This window comes from Sinocyclocheilus anshuiensis, unplaced genomic scaffold, assembly GCF_001515605.1.
Source record: "Sinocyclocheilus anshuiensis isolate Anshui unplaced genomic scaffold, SAMN03320099.WGS_v1.1 scaffold947, whole genome shotgun sequence".
NCBI classification, from domain to species: domain Eukaryota; kingdom Metazoa; phylum Chordata; class Actinopteri; order Cypriniformes; family Cyprinidae; genus Sinocyclocheilus; species Sinocyclocheilus anshuiensis.
In genome coordinates this window covers 683,638-688,679 of record NW_015547686.1, presented here as the reverse complement: position 1 = coordinate 688,679, position 5,042 = coordinate 683,638, and the positions used below count along the sequence as shown (strand labels likewise).

At 37.2% G+C, this 5,042-nt stretch overlaps 1 protein-coding gene across 1 annotated transcript in view; it reads right to left on the bottom strand.

Annotated features, from left to right (window-relative positions):
* Nucleotides 1-4,311, bottom strand: part of LOC107703307 (uncharacterized protein KIAA0232-like) — a gene marked incomplete at its 3' end in the record, with an annotated part of 15,865 nt that extends 11,554 nt beyond the window's left edge. Inside the window, exon 1 of the mRNA XM_016505899.1 lies at nucleotides 3,996-4,311. The remainder of the gene's footprint in view (nucleotides 1-3,995) is intronic.
* Between the last annotated feature and the right edge of the window lie 731 nt (nucleotides 4,312-5,042).

Below are 5,042 nucleotides of genomic sequence, written 5' to 3'. Positions count from 1 at the left end.
TGAGCTGATTCTGACGTTAAGTTTGGGTTTTAGGGAGGAACGAATGCACACCGCTGTGAAGGGAAAGAAGTTGGGAAATACAAAACGCAGCTAGTTTTTAATAGCTTTACATCATGTCTTCTTTTGTATAATCCTTAGAAGCCAAAATCGAAATAAAAAAATAAAATTAGCTTAATAAAACAGCCACAGGCCTAAAGTGTAAGCAGATGTTTGAATGTTTAGTTCTCTCTTCTATCATAATTAAACAAGGCTTTCATGTTGCGCGTGCTGAAGCCCCTCCGCGTGAGCGCGATCTCGCTTCTGAATTGCGAATAGCAAAAATGCATCATAGACAAATGTTTGAAAAACAGCTGGCGACTCTGGTGAGATAGAATTTGCAAGATAATGTATATATAGCAATAATAAATGTGTGTTTTATTAATTTCTCCAGTACCGATAACAGAACCGTTAACGTCAGAGCTTATCGATACTCCGGTCTTTCATAATTTAGCCCCGGGACCGATTAAATACCGGGTTTCTGTACCCATCCCTACTTTTGATTCATGTCTTTAAAAAGCATTTCCTAAAGAAAATCTCCTCCAAGACAAAAGCACATTGAACCTGAGCTCACAATTAACTCCAACATTACAAACAGTTCTTTTATGTGTTGACTGTGAAGATTCACCAATGATTTTTAATGAGACCAGAAAGAGGAAACTGTAAGACGGAAGTAACAAGCTCTCTTGACAACACCTCTGTATTTTATATCTTTTTTGTGTTCAACTTAAGAACTAACAACATGAGCATAAGATGATGACAGTTTCTAGACGAACCCTTTTGACATTGCCCAAGGTATGAGCATGCCTGGAATGCTACTATAATTATGACTTGTTTCTGCAGTTCTTGTTATGCAAGACAATACATGAGTTTCAAACAATTTCAAAGAAACGGTTCCTACATGTCATGACGCTGTGTGGTGAGCATTTCGTGACAATGATCAATATGCTTCACAAAAAATTTTTAGCCAATGTTTATAACTTATAAAAGTAAACAAAAAAAATAAATAAAAAAAATCGCAGACGATTTTATTGCGCGATTCTGAAATCGAAGAAATCGTTCGCGAAGAAATTCGAATGCAAATCTTCTGTTTATCCAGCTGCAGCGATAAGCATTTTCTGGGTTTCTTCTGCTAGACGTATTTGGAGTTTCAGCGCGAGAGCGCCCACTGGCCTTTGGATGGAGATTTACTGCCGACCACAGAACCATGCTTCATTGAAAGATATGCATGACAATCGCAGCTTCTGTCGAATCGCGATCTCGATTCCATTTCGATTTATTGCAGCCCTAGTGTGTCCCCAGCTAAAGGGGAGCTTTCAATGAATAAGCCAAATTCTACATGCCCAAGAAAATTCCAAGCACTGTACTTTTACCCAAGACGTGTTCGAGTGGACAAGACATTTGTTTCCACTCAAAGTTGAAACTGAAAACTGTTCATACTGTTGGGTCAGCAGACTGCCGTGCGGAGTGGAACAGCGCCTTCATTTACCGTCACTGACTAGAAACATACTTTAGTTTATCTTTCTGCTTTCATCAAAGTCTTGATATTTACATTCATATAATGACTTTAATCCGCTAAAATTGCCCCAGAAGTTATAAAAATACCTCTGTAAAAGTTAGGGCTGGACGATATGGCCAAAATTTATATCACGATATATTTCTTAATTTCAGTCGATACGATATCATTCCGATATCGATATGAACACTATTAAAAAAGCCTCATAAAAACGGCCAAGAACGGCCACAACAGATGTCTGTACCTACAAACTTATGAAAAATGAATTTGCCAACTCTATGAAACCTACTCCTATAAAACTATATAATATTTTAGGAAAAAAATGGTGCAAATAAATAAATGTTCACCTTTTATTGGTATTTAGCCTTCATACAAACAAGAAATGTGAAATCACTGTCAAATAAATCTCAGAATCTCCTTATTAATATTAATATTAATATTTTTTTACTTCAAACTATAGGCTAACATACCAGTCAAAAGTTTTTGAACTTTTATCATCACTTTTGATCAATTTAAAACATCCTTGCTAAATGAAAGTAATAATTTCTATAATATAAATTTTAAAAAGAGCTTTTGAATGGTATAGTGTATAATGTTACAAACGCTTTTTATTTCAGATAAATGCTGATCTTTGGATCTTTCTATTCATCAAAGAATCCTGAAAAAATGTACTCAACTGTTTTAAATATTGATAATCAGCAAATCAGCATATTAGAATGATTGCTGAAGGATCATGTGACACTGAAGACTGGAGTAGGCCTAATGATGCTGAAAATTTAGCTTTGATCACATGAATAAATTACATTTTAAAATATATTCAAATAGAAAGCAGTTATTTTAAATAGTAAAAATATTTCAAAATGTTACTGCTTTTGGTGCATTTTCGATCAAATAAATGCAGGCTTGGTTAGCAGAAGTAATTCTTTATGAAACATTAAAAATCTTGCAGTTCAAAAACCTTTGACTGGTAGTGTAGGCTGATTATTCTTATAGATAGAAACGTGCATTAACCAGGATAACGAGTATGAAACATGCTCCGAGTTGCTTCAGAAAACAAAAAAATAAAGCAACAACAAAAGCATGTTGCTGGAAATGGGTTTATTATTCACCGTTATTGAAAAAAATTATATCGCGATACATATTGATATTGAATTATTGTCCAGCCCTAGTAAAAGTCCGACAAGATTGCACAACAATATATTCTGCAGAACAATTAAGATCATGCACTTTTCTTTCAATTGCATTCCTAACAGATTAAAGTGGAATCTTGCGTGGGAACTACTAGTATAGCTCTTGAATTTTGCCCCTTCACATGGCGCAAGTTATTACGTTAGAATAAAAGCCTTACAGTTAGTTGTAGTCATGTACTAAACGACCACCTGAAGGCGACACCGCCCCCGATGTGTCTGTAATACGTCTGTTTAAAAATGTTACCAACATTGAAACAGCGCGCATTGCTTGCCAATGACAGAAGACCAGCTACGAGCCAACTATCACCCGACACAAACCAGTGACCAGAAACCCGAACACTTTAGTCACGATTTCACAATTTGAGTTGAATTACTGAAATAAATGAACTTTTCCACGACATTCTAATTTATTGAGATGCACCTGTAGCTTGCAATCATTTCAGTACGTTGAACGACAAAATAATGAAATCATGAATAATAAAGACTGTTTGTTTCAATAGATTCCCCTCCACAGGCCACTGTCTATGAGAGCAGCAGACTAACCCCAAACCACTTTCCCCTTACTCAGCATGATTCAGCTAACATTCATGTTGTTCGGCTCAACTACACTGAGAAAAGTGCAAAATATTATTATGCGCAAAGTGGGGCTGCCGCTCTGCTCCACATCCAGCCGAAGTTACAAAATGATTCGCGACAAGCGCTTTCCTTACATTGCACAATAAGCCTCCTTTTCATGTTATGAAACGCACGATTTAGGCTTATTCAATTAGCACAATAAATATTATTGTAGTTTAAAGTACCATTCTGACGCAGTCGAGATGTAAACAGATGACCGCTCATACAGTCTCGTTGGCTGGCAAACTCGGGACACCATTTTACGCCACAGAGTGAAACGCTAGTCCCGGTTTATCACTTCCTCGAAAACTACAGGCAACGTAAATGTTTTTTCTTCACAACAAAGGTCCATACGTGTGCTTCGTGCCATAAATTCAAAAGCAAACATGTCTAAATGGGAAAATGGGCGTTATTTATCCAAACAGTACGAGGTAGCGTTAAGCTATGCTAGTTGCACCGTTGTAGCTAAACCGGGGAGGAGGCGCGGCTGATTTGCCTGGCTACAGGCATTTGTAATAATACTTGACAAGACGGCCTAAAACGTTAGCTTTCGATTCAAATCGGACCTGGGGAGCATTACTAATATATATAACGCGCAACACATCGAAATGTAGCTTAATACGATAAAATAATCTTACCTGCTGTAACCCTACGCAGTGTGCTAAATAGCAGCAGGAGAAGTGATGACTTCTCTCCCCGCCGCTGCCGTTACGAGCTCGAGCTCTGAAGGTCCGCCGCAATAGCGTCACAGATATCAGGCGCGGGGTAAAGTATGTTACGTCCTTATCTCGGGTTAGGACGCAGCTGACGACATTTTGGATCAAGGTAGGCCTGTATCACAAGACTCTAAACATCATACGACAGTTCGTGTTGAGCCAACATGGCTGACAGGGTAGACCTTTAAAAGCGATTTCCGACTCCATTTTACTTATCTCCAGGCAACAAGACAGATTACAAATGTGTCGCCATGGCTGATATCCCTCCGCGAGCGCTTGCATCAGCACGACCTAGTTCTTGGCCATCTTGTCTAATTAGAGTTAAATATACAGTCAGTCGAGATGTTCTGCGCTGCAGTGCAGTGTGTAAACGACCGCTTCTCTTTGGACATACTTTGAAAGGAACATAATTAGATTGTTTAATTTAATATTTGAATTGAACGCCTTTATTGTCATTGTATTTTTCTGCATACAACGAAATTAAGAGCACTGCTCCTGACTGGTGTTATAAAAACAAACATATAACCACAGACAATAAATAAGACTATAAGACTGTACAGTACAATTTTACAAGTAAATACAACAAGTGACCGAGTCGTTTGTTTATGACATACCGCAAATATTGCTAGATTTTGGGTCATTTTTTCAGTTGTTAACATAAAATAATTTTAAAAACAATTCTGATGTTGGTATTAGATTAAGGAGTACTTGCGTTAAAGTGAATAACATTTACAGTCAAACTTTACGTCTGTTTTACATAACAAGGTGTTCGCAATTATCACCATTTGAAATATTGCTGATTGTAACTTTACGTGAAATTCAAAGAAAAATAAATAAATTGTATATTGTCATCCCTTATGGAATTAGATCGCCAACATCCTTACTCCACAATATCATATACGTCTTTGGTAACTGAAAATAGCAAAGCATGTGCAGTCATACTTGAGTTAATCAAGTGCTGGAAACATA